The sequence below is a fragment of the Dermacentor albipictus genome, chromosome 7 (genome assembly GCF_038994185.2).
Source record: "Dermacentor albipictus isolate Rhodes 1998 colony chromosome 7, USDA_Dalb.pri_finalv2, whole genome shotgun sequence".
NCBI lineage: Eukaryota > Metazoa > Arthropoda > Arachnida > Ixodida > Ixodidae > Dermacentor > Dermacentor albipictus.
The window spans coordinates 47,155,273-47,172,350 of NC_091827.1; the positions used below are offsets into that span (position 1 = coordinate 47,155,273).

Below are 17,078 nucleotides of genomic sequence, written 5' to 3' on the forward strand. Positions count from 1 at the left end.
CTTGTTCACAATAAAACCTTATTTTATTGAGAACGAGGCTCCCGCATGAGGGAGCATCGTTAATTGACGAAACGCAGTTAAATTTCAGTTCTTTTAATCGGCGTATCCTTTCGCGTTTCTTCAATGCTATTTGTTGATAGACCTTTCGCGGTATACGTCCCTGGCTATGCCCTTTTCCTAAGCTGAACATCAGTCGTGGGATCGCCTCCATCGCACATCACTTCCGAAACAGGACATCACCCCCAAAAACATTGCAAACGCATGCGCTGATGATTGCCTACGAGACTTTCGGCTTAACAGCATTAAGCGTTGGACGCTCCCCACTGAATACACGTACCAATCAATGCTATTAGTCAGTTCAACCTTTTCATCCTGATTTAGCGTATTGATGTTGCAGCCTTGGTGCTTATTCCGGGATAAGGTTGATGTACATTTATGGAGGCATTGCATATGCTTAAATTGTAGAGCTCCATTCATGGTGCAGCCGGTGCTATATCACACCCGTGATAAGAGAAACACCGCCTCCTACAGCGCGCACATGCGCACAAAGCGCCAGCGTGGGCCAGCGGGCCTCTTTCTTCATCTATACACGCAGTCCAGCGGTCCGAGCCAGCGTTCAGCTGGAGCAGACTCGGCACTGTCTACCGGACGCCGCGAGTGACGAACTGGCTTCTCTTTTTCCCTACTTTAGGGAAGATTAGAAGAACTTGTTGTTGGGTGAGTTGGTAGATATCAGCGAACATTGTTTAACTGCGCGAACAAACGAACCACAAAGACAGCAAGGGACAAGGACGGGCGCAGATCGGACGGGCGCAGACAAGGACAAGGCTGCGCCCGTCCTTGTCCCTGGCTGCCTTTGTGGTTCATTTGTTCGCGCAGTTAAAAAATTTAGGGAAGATCCCTACGTTCGTCCGTTCTTCAATTAGTGCACGTGCCGCTCCTTTTTCGGTCATTTGATGGCGCTGTCGGCACACCGCTATTCTGACCTTTCTGCCTAAGCTGCGTGAGGCCCCACTTTTTGTTAAACTTACACGGGTGTGCTGTAAATGTTTCCGTTCGCCGTAATAAAGGCGGTACCTTTTATATAAGTATTTCCCGTGCTCATCTGTCCGACTAGGGACTTCTCGAACCAATTTCCTCGAGGCAGTGACCCACAACAATAAAGGACTCGTGTGGCCGGCCCTCCTCTGTAATGGGCGACCAATTCCAATCCGGTTATTGAACTGCGCTTTCGGCGCCAGTGCTCGTAAATACACTCTTTGTGCGCTTGTGACGTGTTCATATACTATTTGTTGCTATTTTACATTTGCTTTTGGCTTTCTCATTCTTGCCTTAGTAACGAATATTGAAATTTTCGAGTACCCGTCCCTGTTTAATGAAGCCTATTTTCCTGTTCTTTGTTTAAAGTAAAATAGAAATAGACCAAGTACGATAAAAGGCAGGGCATTATTATCATTATCATCATAATCAACATTCTATGTTCACTGGTAAACAACAGCGAAGAAGAAAAAAAGCGAGGATTGCACTTATACTTTCGCACGGAATTCCGTGCACTGCGTCGTTAACGTAGGTAAACATTGAGGATCGTTCTTCGATTCAAAGCGACCTACGAATAGGCTGACTCGCCCGCCTACGGGCTATCAGTTCTGTGAGCCGGAATCCGAAAAGTGATTATTGATCCCCTTTCCGCAACACAAGCACAAACACGAAGCGCAATGTGTAAAAACTCGCCTGAAATAGCAAATAAATCTTCCCAGTACCACAACGTTCGTTCGCGAAAAGAAGAAAAAGAAATAAGTTCGCTGGCGGGAAAACAGTCGTTATGCGGTGGAGATACCGGATCTTTCGCGGGACAAACTCGATCCACACGTGTAAGCAACGTTGAGCACGTCGTTCCAGAAACTCACTCCTTCTAAGACACGCAGATTGCAGCGTTGCAAAATGCATGGGGACTCGGTGCCGAGCCTTCGAGAATATCGTCAAGGTTGTGTTCACGTGGTGTAGGGTGAGTAGGGAGTAAGGGCGGGGAAGAGAGGGGGAGAGGGGGAGGACAAGCTTATTGATAAGGTCGCTAACTGAAAAATTTGAATAAGAGAAATTGTCGGGTGATTCCATGCATGCCTGAGCCGCAAATCCATCCTAGAGCCGAACGTCTGTGCGTCTCTCCCCGAGAACCTTTTCCAGTGGATTTATGGCAATCGTATGGTGGTGCTTGTTCAAGCGTCTCCGTGCTCGCGAAATATCCTTCGAAAATTGGACGCAGTCCAGAAAGTTCGGAGGCAGGCTTAAGTGCTCACAGGTGGGTCGCATACTCGCGACACACAAAATATGCCAGGTATTCAATCTGGAGTCTGGCACGTGCAACCATAACGATATTAATCGCGTCCAATACTAAGCTATATAGATAAGTTGTTCGGGTAGGCAAGGCCTAATGCCTACATCTTTGTTCGGTTATGTTATAAATCCGATTATCTAGAGCAGAGGTCCCGAAACTTTCACGCCCTTGGGAACTCCACCTACCTGCCCAGAGTGTGGCGGAAGCCTCCCCCTCCCCCCCCCCCCTTCCCCTGTCCGCTTTGCTATTTTACCTCGCCAATATGCTTCTCCAACAATGAATCTTGAACGCAGCTGCCGCGATTGTCTTTCTCGCGAAGACTACCGAAGTGCGGATGTAGCGGTTTTAATCGTTACATTCCAACTTTAGCGTTAAAATTCACCGAATGGGGGCAAGGGGGGGGGGGGCGGAGGCTGATTTGTTGTGGCTGCTTGCAGAACCCTAAAATCGAAGATGCCGCCTTCCCGATAGCTAAACAGTAGCGAGGGATCAAGCGCCTGCAAGAACTCGAAGGTGGGGTTTGGTTCCTCGCCGCTTGTTACATTGTTCACAAATTTCTGGCATGGACGATGGAAAATCGTAACCCGTCGCACACGGCCGTGTCTGGCGTTTTGCATGCTCCGAAAGATGTCATTTGGGCAGCTGTAAAGGCATTAGGGCGCTTTACTTTGGCGTACACGTCGCGTCCGTATGTATTCACACACAGTGCTTTCCTCGTGCGTGCGCGTTCTTGCCGAAGCTTTGAAGAGCTTTCAAACTGTTCTAAATGAACGTACGTTGTTCAGAACGAGCATCTGTCGATAGAGTTGCACAGTTCTTTCTTGTTGTCCATCGGTAAAGATTATCATCACGCAGGTCTTAGAACGCTCGATGCTTGAGAGCGAGGTGGATGACATGCGAAAACTGTGGGAGTTTAACCGGAAGACAAACATCCAGTTTGTTACTCTGCCTACGGAAAGGCGTATAGGCAGACATAAAGCTAGGAAAAAGGAGAACATGCTTTGAGATGTTCGAGATTTGAAAAGACCTGACGTTTTTAAAATCTAACGATTGCTTACTTTTATTTTTATTTTCCATTCGACCTTCTGTGTTACTTAGCGTGCAAAAAAATGTGTCGACACTTATGATCAACTCTTTTTTTAGATTGTTAGATGTCTACTGGTAAATCTGTAGCGCTAACGGTCATTAATTACTCAGGAACAGCGGAGTACAGCCCTGCATTCGTACAGACAATGTTTACAACACGGGTTGGGGCATATTGAGGGGGCTTAATTGTTCTTACCTTATCACTTTCATTTTGCTCCCGTAGGCAATAAATAAGTGGTTATATGGTGGAGTGCGGGGCGTGTCTCAGTACAGGAAGGCGAGCAAGATACAAATGCTTATAGGAAAGTGAACTGAATGTTTCATGTATATAGCTGGAGATTTGTCGGCAGTTGCAGAATGTTCGACCCGCATTCAGTATTAGCCTATACATCTCATGAAACACTATAGTTACGGAATCTAGATACACCGAGTGCTCCTCATGTAGAAGCGAAGCGTGACAACTGTCAATACGTGCAGAAATCTGGCTCGCACATGAAGTCAGCATCGCATCAGTCGAACACGGAGCTATACCTGGGCTCGGCAACCCCAGGCTGAGCTACATAATTTGTGAGCAGTTCTTGCGACGTTACAGAAGTCAGTCGGTGGAGCTGCGTTCTCTCACGTTTTCCACCACGACGTCAGGTTTCTTATGGTATATTCGACTGGTTCCTACCGTGCCCCAACTCACTGATGCACTGCTGCGGTTTGCACTCATGCGGAGCCCTTTCGCGACTGGAGTCACAGAAGCGCCAGTCGAACGTGCTAGATGCGCGCACAGCGACTGAAGCAGCCACCTGATCGAGTCTCTGCCGAATCTCGGTCGCGCTGTACAGGTTGAAGGTGGGAACCGCTCCGAGCACTCTGAGCTGAAGCACAGCGCTTTGAATAAACCAGACGAATGTATTCCGAGCACTACTTTGTGCAGCCGAATGTAAACTGCACTGCGTGTTGCGCTCTAGGGCGCGCGAAAGCGACCACTAGAATGTACCGACATATATATGCGGCCGGGATCTGTGGTTTCTTGTGTACAGCATGCGACATTCGAAAGATTTAACTTTGCCGTTTACTGGATACGTTTTGGCCTCCGCGCACGTGCCACCTCTCCGTGGAAACGAGGCATGCCGACAGATTGGCACTCTAGCACACTGACATCGCGTGCTCCGCTAGAGCGTAGAAACAACAGGATGCAGCGAAGAATTAAGATTTTGAAGCGTTTCGCGCGTCGACAACCCATCGACAACGCCACTGCTGTAGCACCGTTTGTTAGGTGGAAATAGAAGAATTTTTTTTTCGGCTAGGTGTCTTGTCTAGGTGCCTAGAAGCGTCACCATAAACCGTTCATTTCAGTAAAACTGAAATCGCTAAGCTCTTGTCGTCACCGTGCGATGGAACTAGTGGATGACTAATTTTACCGTTTATTTGTTGCTGCCACGACGGAGATCGAGTATCGATAGCGAAGTTGCATCATAAGCGAGCTGTGTGTTCTTGTTGGGGCGATTTCATGGTTATGCAATCACGCTAACTTGAGTGGTACTCAGCGGTATAAGACGTGCATGCACCTTTGGCCTAGGGCATGTCGTATCACGGTCCTATATCACGTCTTTCCCAAGTCTAGGGATTTCTTTCTGCAAAGTACACGGTTAGCCGCAGCGCTTAAGTTATGGTAGTGCCTTATGACCAAGAAAATTACTTCGCCGAGGTTAGAGCCTGCAGGTTGGACCCGTCGGGTTTTGCAATATCTTGTACGAGATCTCACTGGACAAACCTACGCAAATTCCGAAAGCACTGTACATTCACACGGCAGCGAACCCTCTTGCGTCATCATACAGGAGTTCTTCTCTGACACCTTTTCACCTCTCTTCTTGCGTTGGTAAAACCCTTCTTGGTGCCTGTTGAGCGTCGTCCGCAGATTTCAGCTTTTAATTTCCCCGCCAACCATTCGGGTGATATATGGCCTGTTCGCAATGAATATCTCTCAGAATCAAAGTGTGAAAAACGCCCCCGGATAAAAAAGCGTGAAGATCAATTCAAGTAAAGGGTGCCAATCAAGGAATGACTTTACCATCGTCTCCTTGGTGTACATATACCTACTCGACGAAGACAGTGGGGTGAATACATTCGCTGAGGTCTTTCGTCATCGTAATCGCCGTCGTCGCTGTTGTTGTGGCAGACTCGGAAACATGGCACGAAAATCCAGCTCGGCCAAACCACCACAGTGTCGACTTTTCGCTTATGTCCTTTCATCTAGGCCATGTTTTTCTTTTTCTTTTCTTTTCTTTTTTTTTGAGGAAGGGGGAATGCGAACATAGTTGGAGCTTTTTACAGCTCAGAACCTCTGGCATGTAAAAGAACATGACGACATTCGAAGAACCCTTTTCCTTTCTTTCTTTCTTTCTTTCTTTCTTTCTTTCTTTCTTTCTTTCTTTCTTTCTTTCTTTCCTTCTTTCTTTCTTTCTTTCTTTCTTTCTTTCTTCCTTTCCTTCTTTCTTTCTTTCTTTCTTTCTTTTTTTCTTTCTTTCCTTCTTTCTTTCTTTCTTTCACCCTCCACCAGGCAGACAGACACGGGCCCACGCATGCGCCCGCACACGAATAGACACACCCACCTAAATCACGCGCGCAGCGTTTTAGCCAAAGTAATAATAGTAATAATATTAATAATAATAATGCAACCAGACCCCTCGGGAACACATTCGTGTGTCGCCGGTCGTTAGAGATGGCGACGCGGACGACAAGGGATCAGCGAAACGCGTCGCTCGGAATGAGCCGCATAAATCCACCGCTAGCGACCAGCATCGCTTTCACCTCTCTTCCCCGTTCTTTCGCAGGTTGTACTCAAATTTATTGTCGAGAAGGAGAGGGGCAGCGCCGGCGTCTCGGCCGCGAGTGTGAAAACGTGCGACTGCCTCGACGGCTCGCTGGCTGCGCGTTTACGGCGACGGCCACACACAAGTTATGGCGTGCGCGACACAATTAGGCGCTGACCGTAAGCAGACCCGCTGCGTCTGCAGACTACACGGCGTAAACCCGAAACTGCGAAAGTGACGAAAACTGTCCCTTTGTAGTTGCGGCTGCAGGCAGTATACTCGGCGGTGGCGTGAGTTTATGAACAGTGTTAAACTTGGTGTTTCGGCTCTTTGTTGAAAGGTTTTGCTTGAGGTGAAGGTCGTGACTTGTGATCGCGAGCAGTATTTGTTCAGCCGCACAAAAGTGGTCGGTCTGAGTAATCTTGTGCCGTGAAGATGTGGGCGGTAGGTGTTAGTGCCTTGTGTTCCTTGGGAGCCGAGCCACGAAAGGCCAGGCTGTTTTACTTACGCCAGTCACGACTGCTGACATTCTCTGACTGTTTTTTTCAGTCATCTGGGCTTGATCATTATTTATTCCTAGTTCTTTGTGCTTGTATATCCTTTTCCTTGTCCATATTATTGCAATGTTCACGTCAAATCAGGCGCCCCACCTGAACTAGCAAGCTCTTCATATAGCATTGCTAACATCTAGTCCAGCTTCCATTAAACTGTTTCTCTTTCTTGAAAAAAATGAGTTTTAATCTGACCAAAGCAATATCAAAATCAAACAAAAAGAAAGCGCAACTCGTATATTTCAACGTTTGCAAAATATGGACTCAATACCTGGAGGAGGAAAAGGAAATAAGTAGAGAAGGCAGGGATGGTGACCAGAATTGCGTCTGGTTAGCCACCCTACCCTGGGGGACGGGAAAGAGGGAATAGAAAGACAAGAGAGAGAGATAGAGAGATGGGGGAGGAAAGCCGTGGTGATCTCACGCACGCACGTGGAGGGCCTGAGCGTGTCAAAGGCTTTCACATAGGCCAGTCGCCCTCAAGAAAGACAAACTTGCCTTCATAGCTTTGTGGGCCGACGAGCGATGGGGACGGTCTTCGGGCAGCACCTGCACAGACAACGGCCGATCGTCCAGTCGTCGCAGTGCGATAGATAATGTCTGTCTCTCCGACTGAAATCAATGACACTGGGACCAACAGGCTTCCGTGCTGTGCAAAACAAACTTTGTTTACAGTGTGGTCGCAGAGAAAAGGAAGTGGACTAAATTTAGACAAAGATCTATGTAGAGATGTACGGACTAATGGTAGTTCATAATAAAGGTAAACAATGAAGCAGCACCACAAAATGGAAAGATGGAAAGCGAGAGGCTGGCGAAAGGGCGAGAAATTTATTCTGACACTCTGGACAGCTGACTGAATACTTGCGTGGTAACGACCACATGAATCCAAGAGACAGTGAACCAAGCGAAAACATAGACAAAATGAGATGTTTTACGATTGAACCCACCTCATAAATAAATAGGATTTAAATGATGACTGGGTAAATTTGTAATAAACTTCACGTTCCTAATAAGAGGTTGGCAAATGACACTAAAACAAAATATACGCTTAGCCGCCAGTGCTAGTAGAAGCCCCCACATCAACATGACGCGATTGGTGTTCTACAAAAGAGAAAACTGACTGTTTTGCTAGATGGTCTTCCATTCTAAATTGGATTGCTTAGGGCACCCCATTGGGAAAACACAACTACAAGACAACAAAGGTTCAGCGATGTACTATCGAGCGTTTTCAACAGGAGACATCCACCGGTATATCAGCAATTTCCGAACCCATGCACTCATTTGTTCATATCATGCACCCTGTCATGACTCCGTGACGGGGCATGCTCCCTTTTACCGGGTTGTATTGAGCAATAATGGGGTTTTGTTACAGGACCCGTGCAGTTTGAGATTGTTCGTATATTGCTGGGTGGTCTTTTGTTAATACCCACTTGGCAGTAGCTCTCGACATTGCCCGTCTTGTTCTTGTGTTTGTCCAGCACTGTGCGCTAAGCTGCACTGCTTGGCTGATCTACCAACTGGCCTTCGAAGTCGGCTTTCCCTCCGTACACCTTCTTGAGAATTGTATCTTTCCTTCCCCTTTTCCCAGAGCAGGGTAGCCAACTGCGTTCAGTCCTGATAAAACACCGTGCTTTCCATGATTATGTGGCTCTTTTTACTTAGAGACGCATTTAAAACGTAATAGACGTGTTAGTCTGAAGCAGCAGAAGCTTGATGTGGGTGAGTTGGTTTCGCATACTTGATGAAAAGAGCGCTACTAAGACGCGGACTAAAAGAAGAACGTGTACGATGGACAAGGCGCTACATCCAACTAAGTGTTTTTTTTTTTTTTGAAGAAACAGGACTTTAAATTGATGCAACTATGAATGGCCCATCGGGACATCACGACCTCCCTATCTCATTAGAAAAGCTATCTCTTTTTCGGTAAGCGTCACTGAAGGGCAGCTAATGCACGTGCCCTCGGCCTTTGCATGCAAAAAGCTTCTAATATCTTCCGTTCTAGTTTATCTCTAGACCGTGCCAGAAACCTGGTGTCGCTAAGATACGGACGGCAACTGTGACGTTTACACTGTTCTGACAGATGGTCCCCCGCATTGTTATTTACGGCTCAATTGTGCTCACGCGCCCTTTCATTAAAACACCGTCCGGTTTGACCGATATAAACCTGTTGGCAACTTAGGGGTATATGAGATACCCCTAAGTTGCCAACAGGTTTATATTGGTCAAACGGGACGGTGTTTTAATGAAAGGGCGCGTGAGCACAATTGTCAAAAAAATTATTTAGTTGGAAGTAGCGCCTCGTCCGCCGTACATGTTGTTCTTTTAGTCCGCGTCTTCGTAGCGCTCTTTTCATCAAGTAGACGTGTTAGAGAGGTATAAGTGTAGCCCATGTGCACTACGGTCTGCTGCTCAAAGTAACACGTGAGTTCACAGCACGTTCCTGTAGCGGAAGGGACAACAGGCGCGAAAAGCCTGTTTCACATGCTGCGAAGTACGTCCCCATACGAAAGTGCGATTTCCGTCGCTCGCGACGAAAATCGCAATCGCAGTCGTCAGCACGCAGCCAACACGTTGGTCGCACGTTGCAACCAACGCGAAAGCCGGTCTAGGAACACCGCGGAGACTCCGTTGCTTGTTTTATTTAAGACTCCCAAGATGATAAAGCACTCGGAGGACGCGGACCGCGTCTTCTTATTTCTTGTCGCCGTCTTCCAACTTCTTTAAGAGCTTCTCCACTTCCGGCAGAGGCAGTATGCTGAAGCGCGTCCTGTCACGCTGCGCGTCTCTGGTGAGCGTGGCCACTTCGAGCTTGTCCGCAGCGAGCGCCGTGGCGTCGAGCGTCTTGCTCAGCACTCCGACGGCGAGGGCCAGGGCGTCCTTCAGCGTCGTCTCGTCCTCCCTGTACTCCTGCTTGAGCACGGACACGGCTGCAGCGCTGTTGCTGCCGATGCACGTCGCCTTCCAGCCGCTGTAGTTGCCGCTCGGGTCGGACTGGTACAGCTGGTAGCCGTAGTGCCGGTCCCAGCCCATGTACAGGACCGAGACGCCGAACGGACGCTTGCCCCCGTACTGGGTGTAGGCTTGCTTCAGGTCGCACAGCCAGCTGACCAGGCGTTCGCAAGGGATGGACTCGCCGTACTGGAGCAGGTAGCGCTGGGCGATCTGACGCATCTCGTTGGTGAGCACGTTCGCGTCCGCCGTGATGCCGGCCACGCTGCAGGCCATGTCGTCGTGCACCTTGTAGATCTTCTCGGCCGCGAACACTTCGTCGAGCAGCTTGTTCGTGTTCCGTCGCTCGGCGGCCAGCAAGACGCCGTCGGTGGCCAGGATGCCCAGGCAGGTGCCGGCGTGACCGATCGCTTCCATCGCGTATTCCACTTGGTAGAGCCTGCCTTCGGGGCTGAATATGGTCGTCCTGGAATCGTAGCGCCGCGCCATGGCGAGTGAACTCGACGTTCGGGACTCACTGGGACGCACGTATATGCGACCAACAAACGAAACTCACCGCGCGCTCGTGACTTGTCTTGTCTTGTCTTGTATACTCAACAGTGGCGCATACCCACAATGGGGGATTTGCCAAGAAGCAGGCGGTTTTCCGTATGCTTAGAAGTAAAGCGAAACTAGATTTGAATAGTGGGGCGTGGGACGATAGAACTGTAATTTAGAAGTGCACGCGCATCGCCAGTGATCGTTGCGCGTGCTCGGCGCGCCTTCCTCTTCTTTACTTCCAACAGGGCGACTTTTTTTCCTGCCGGCAACTGTACAATTTACTAGGTTTTGCAGCTAGTGATTTGTGGTTGGTGGCGCTGGCACCTGTCAACAGATCCGTTGCAGTGCCTTGACATGTTTCAGCCGACACTTGAAGCTAGAGTGCGCGCATAATGATACTAGAGAGTTTTAACGTGTGCGGTATTCCGCCATGGCAACGACGTTTGCTTAAAACCGGGTTGCCGAATGCCGGTAGGGAGGCCTTGGGACGTTTCGGCTAAGCACAAAGCCATACAGGCACGTTTTTTTTTTTCTATGAGAGCTTTTGTAGAAAAACACATTTAAAGTGTCCGCGTGTTGACAATTACACCTTCGCCGAAAATTTACACCAGTAGCGAGGTAAAATACAGAATTTATTACTGCAGTAGTAGCTCGGTGTTTGTCTGGATGACCATTGTGCACCTGCGTGGCGCCACTAACCCGACCACACATGTTTGCGCCTCGGGTAACCCGGTGATGCACTAACGGTAAGCAGTTCGCGGATAAATTAGAGCTCTCTACTATAGCTGCCAAACGTGGCACACTACGGTGAAATTTGACGCCTGCCCCAAGACCACTTCCATAAATGTCGTACCTGTGCCCACTTTAAGCCTTTCCCGAAATTTCTGGCATCAGAAAGGAAGCCGAGATGTCACCTATCACTCTCAAACAGACCATACTTGTATTGCTACATGAAAAGCACAGTGAATGCTTCACATTTACATTTACAGGTATAGTTCCATTTTCTTTCAAACGCTAAACTGATGCAGTGGTAGTTTCTGCGAAATTAATCATCATCCCACTCAAGACACCTCATTTTCCGTCGTTGGCTGCTGAACAACTCGCAGCTGTGCGTGCTTCCCTGTAATGCATTTTTCGGAAATCATCAGAGTAATGGTACATATCTTATGACTCGAAAGCAGCTCCCCAATGTCTTTTGTGACCATTAAATCGCGGACCCACCCAACAGCTGGTGGCAGACATTCTACAAATACTTCAGCCCTACGCACTCGACTTCTGGACGCATTGTATGTCTGTGAATATCGGGCTACTGCGGCATTTCTCGTAACAACAGTGCGGACGAATCTGCCCGACCGGCCTACGGTGGTGTCCGCGATATAACGACACAACTGTCGTGAACACATCACGCCACAAGGCTTCGCTTGCTCGTGCACATGCGTGCAGTGGCACAGCTGAACTCAGATGACTGCACTGAAGCACGTCTCCATAATTCCCATCCACATATGCAACTCCATATTCCACCAGAGATACCACGAGCTAAAGACTTCTCTGCCGCCAGTAGTTTGGCGCGGCGCTCGCGAGAGCCTATTCCTTCCGCTATGGAATGGCTGGAAGCCCTGCTTGCGACGAATTCGGCTACGAGGATACCGTGAAGCACCGCCTATGTGACTGCCCTCCTAACAGTGTGGCTAGAAAAGCGCTCGTAAATTACGCTTGATGGACTGGCTGATCTACCCTGCGCGGTAGAGATAGCGCTTGGACACTGGTCAGAACACAGTTCAACAGAGGAGGGCTTAAATGCGTTCGCCCGACACCTAATAACTTGTAGACTCTGACCGCCTATAAATTTTCTAGGGGGTTGCCCCTTGTTAGGTGTGCGTACCTTTCTTTTTATTTCTTCACTCCTATCTCTTTTTGTTTTTCTTGCCCCTTTCCACATAATAGGGTGGACAGTCGGTACTTGCACAGGCTAACCTTTGTGTCTTGTCCTATTTTTTTCCCTCCTCCTTCTTATCGTTTTACTGCGGACAACTGTAAATAAGGACCCAACTGGGCATAGAAGCTGTCGTCGCCGCAGCCGGTTTAGTGATGGCCTCCTCTATGTATATCACAGAGCTTTACTCCCAGGTCCAGCGAAGAGGCCAACAAAGCAAATATGTTTTGAGAAAAGTGTTGTCGAGAGCACTCCCACAACCGCATAAAAATTTGCAAACGAATAGCTATCTCTGCTAGAGTTATCTCTGCTATCTACTCTCTCTGTCGTTTTTGGTCTTTTTGTTCGTGTGCTTGCTCGGGCCGGCCTATTTTTCGCTACGTACTGTTTGCCTAAGGAAAAAGGAGTAGCCTAAGGACTCAACCTCGGCAATAAAGGAGATTCGGAATGCATACAGTGCTCACCCTTTGGCAAACGAAATACAGCTCATGACTGCACAGGCGGCCGCTAAGCTTCGGATCCAGTCGATTTCTCGGGACACTATTTCTGTTCATGTACAAACCGACACCGCTACCCACAGTGGCTGGCCACCTATTTTGGACGCACATTTCCCAAGTGACTCCCCAGGATTATTTCGTCCTCTGAAAGAAGCAGCTTCTCTGCAGCACCACTCGAGAGTTAACCCGACCGCATGATTCGAACCTCCCAGGCGGCTTTACCGACCAGGTGGTGTTGCGAAGACTCAGTGTGGTAAGAACTTGGTGGCGCAAACCACCGCCCCGTTTCAAAGGGTACGCTCATAACATCCATCCATCCGTGGGGGCGGCACTTACCCCATCGGTCACCTATGGCTGCGTCGTCTCCATGGGCCGTTGGGGATACTTGTGTATATCGTTCCTCACCAACGTCCGCGGCTGCAAACACCTTACAGTGAACATGCCTTGGGCTAAACCAGATGCGACGCTGCCGGCAAACGGTGGGCGTTCATCCTAAGAGACCACCAGACTATGAATCTTGGCTTCATGGGACAAAGCATCGAGGAATACTGACGTATATCTCCGAAACACGCTTGCATTTGCATATTTATTTGTTTACGCCATTGAGCAAACTTTCTAAAGAAAAAGGGAAAACAAGAAAGGTGTAGCGGGCGTCGCCCATGATGCAAAGCTCGGCTGCACAGACATTTAATTTCAAGAAAATCTAAAATAGTTCCTCTCTAGTGCTATTTTTTCCTCCGCACGTATGACACACACACACACACACACACGCGCACGCAAAAGCACATGCGCACACGCACGCACACACGCATACACGCACACACACGAACGCACGCACGCACGATGGTGACCTTAGAGCCTATATAGCACTCATTTTCGGTCAACGTCGGCCGCTTCAAAAGTGATGATTCTGCAGTCGGGTTCAGCTGGTTGCTTACAAAATGTCAGGCTTTATTTTCAATGGTGAAATCCCCGGAACGTGACATGTCAGTCGTAAATTTGATTTAGCTACAGTTTAATCCCTCGATCTAGCTGTAAAACCAACCCTTTCCCGATCGCCGGGAAATCCTTTGGATTAAAGGATCAGCGCTTCTGGAAGCGCAGTTTGAACGTAAGCGGATTTAGGCTGCTCTCGGTCACGGCTTTTCTATGGCTAACGCGAACGTTCTCTCGGACTCTGCTCTAAATGTTCGAAAAAGCAAACACCTGTTTGCTGTAAAGAGTGCGAAATGTGGCAACTCCAGGCATGTATGCCCTACAAGGGTTTGAAATGGCTGCCATAGACGTACAACTCACGGCAGGTTGTTTCATTTCATTGTTAGGTTCCTGTAAAAAATATCTGCATTTATATATATATATATATATATATATATATATATATATATATATATATATATATATATATATAAAATTTGCACATTGCCAAGTGACGCCAATCCATTTGCAAAAGACGTCAGAAGAACGTTTTAAGCTGCTCGCGTATCAGCCAATTAGTAGACGTTCCTGTCCTTCTATTACAGGCGAATGAGTGAAAACTTATTCGCATCTCCAACGATTTGCGTGGGGAGGGGCAATAAGCCCTCCAGCCTATGTGACAGCCTCGAGTGAAGTTTGATATAATTTAATGTTGTGTCCTACCTTACTGCGCCTGCCTTTACGCAGCAGCGATTTGGACACATATTATGATATTATTGTCCTCAATTAACGGCTTTGACGTGTCTCTGCTGGTTGTGGAGGAATGACAGTCGCTCACACATAATAATGCACCCGTTTTTATCCAGATAGATGTTTATCGAAAGGATAGTGTCAAGGCAAAAACAAAATCACATGTCACATTCTTTATTTTTGTTGAAGCAAAGCACCGAATCCTGCAGCAGAAATATACACAGCTTGACTCCGTTAAAGTCAGTCTTTGCCGTCGGTGCAGTGCATGTGTTTCGAACACGACCAGCTGATGTCATACAACGAAAAAGTTATGTTCTGATTCTGCACGTTTTGCCATTGTAAACATTATCACTTCTGCAAACTACACCTCACAGAATACCGCCAGTTTTGCCAGTATCGAGAAAGACTTCATCGTTGTCCTAATTTCCGAAATGTCGTCACGTGTTGCGTCGACATAAGTACTTGTAAAATCGCCAGAGCTTTTCGGTAAGTAGGAAATCTGTCTGGCGACTAGAACGACAGACCAATGAGTTTTTTGTTTCTTATTGGTGTTTAATGCCTGCCAAGCATTTATCGCTCGGATCGCTTCATAGCAGTTGGATGACTTAGGCACTACGAGACGCCATCGTGTTCAATATTTGAGCCTTCTTTTACTTTGTTTTTTTGTTTTGTGTGCGTGCGTGCGTTTTTTTTTATTTTCCCGCAAACACGCACATCAAGTTGTAGCTGCGAGTAATGAACACCACAATATAGCCAGTCGGCGATAAAGCCATGTGTCTCAACGCAAAATTCAAGAAGTACACGGGCATTAGAAATGTAATTCGTCATCGCAAATTCAAAGTGGGCAGTTTCGCCGAAACCTCTAACGGTAAAGCTGAAAACTGAAGCGGATTCTGAATATGCAAAGATTGTAGTTGCATGATCGAGGCACGAATGGGATTTTGTGTACGTCGGTTTCATAACAACTGTCGGCGAGCGACGAGGAAACGGAAGAGGAACGTATAACTTACCACTGACCAATAATGAGGGCCCAAATTCGTCAAGCCCCATAGTCACATGCGCCACGCCCCTGCTATAACATTTCACCATTTGACGATCCCAAATAGCTCTGTATAATAAAGTTCCTTTCCAAAGCGTATCGGCCGCTTACTAGTAGGTCAACATGTCAAGGACATCTCGATGTCTCGCTAACCTTTCTCTTTCAAGCCATTTGTTTCGCAAACTTTCGCAGACTCTTCGTCGTCAGCTGATCATGCATAAGTTATAAGGGATATCCACTGCAGGCTTCGTGGTCGTTTGCGTGGACCACACCCTTTTATCGCGAACGCGGACAACCTCGTTACTTTTATGTCCACTGCCAAGGTTATCTTCCTCTCTCTCCCTCGTTTCCGGTATTTCCACCTATTTAAACCCTTCCCTTCGTTTCGTTTTTATCACTCCTAATGCCCTACTTTAAGGGCTACGACGATATTGTTCTTTCTACGGAGAGGGATGAAATTCGTGTGTACATTATTCCGGGTGATTATCTTGTGCGTGCCATATTACAGCACGACCGCGAGTTGTGTTGTTTCTACGCAAATTACTTTCTTCAAAGTTCGTTCGTGCACACTCACGATCCATGCCCTCTGATGGAGGATTTCTATTGGCCACCATGGGCTTGCCGCTGGTGACGTCAAGGTGGCAGCAGCAACTGTGGGTGCCGATTCCTCGTTAACCTGTATTTAAATGACGTCGGCTCGGCTATTCTTGGTGTGAACGACATGTGTTCAACCTATTTGCTGGTGCAAAGCCTCAGTGATCATTTAATGAACCACAAGAATGGCAGCTACTTCGGCTTAATAAAGTAAATGTTACGATTTATTTCCAGATTTAGAAAACTCGTACGGCAGAAAAGAAACAAAAGAAAACAACAAAAGCGTTTAGGCTTTGTTAATGTTTAACGTATTTTACCCGCCGAGGTTGCTCAGTGGCTTTGGTGTTGGGCTGCTGAGCACGAGGCCGCGGGATGGAATCCCGGCAGCGGCGGCCGCATTTTGGTGGGGGCGAAATGCGAAAACACCCGTGTACTTAGATTTAGGTGCACGTTAAAGAACCCAGGTGGTCCAAATTTCCGGAGTCCCCCACTACGGCGTGCCTCATAATCAGAAAGTGGTTTTGGCACGTAAAGCCCCATCATCTAATCTAACGTATTTTCTCCGAAGGGTCACTGCTGGTAATCCTGGTCTTGGGGTGTGCCAGCTCGGACGCCGCCGATACCTCGTTGACGTCACCAAAGTCAGCCCTCGGTGCTTCAGACACCACTATCACTTTCGATATGTATGCCGCTTTTTTTTCTTTTTTTCAATTTAACGTTATTTATGTGTTTTTTAGCAGTTGGACTATCTTACACGTACCGCGGTGGAGTCTACAACCACTAATAGTCTGACATTGCGTAAAAATGTCGGCACGCTCATTTAGTGAACAAAAACAATTACTACATGAAAATTGTGCTTTTCTGACACCAGGAACAGTTCAGCGGGCAACGGAGTCCTCGTAGTGAAATTGCTCCTACCCTGTTCCTGTCTCTACAATCAAAGGGAATCCGTGAAAGACCTGCGCGGTTTTCATGCGGAAATGAGTAATCCGTGTTAATAGCGGGGTAAAATTTCAGTGACCTAATCTCCATGAAAATGCAACGTCATGATGATTTCCCGGCATGAATGGCATCTTTTAACGTTT

General features: G+C 47.7%; 1 long non-coding RNA gene and 1 pseudogene across 1 annotated transcript; one reads left to right on the forward strand and one right to left on the reverse strand.

Annotated features, from left to right (window-relative positions):
* Positions 1-2,260: 2,260 nt before the first annotated feature.
* On the forward strand, positions 2,261-16,611 carry LOC139047409 (uncharacterized). Its single transcript, XR_011507146.1, has 3 exons — positions 2,261-2,299; positions 6,247-6,404; positions 16,562-16,611. It is a non-coding gene; the product is annotated as an uncharacterized lncRNA (long non-coding RNA).
* On the reverse strand, positions 9,408-10,277 carry LOC139047408 (proteasome subunit alpha type-4 pseudogene; annotated as a pseudogene).
* Positions 16,612-17,078: the final 467 nt, after the last annotated feature.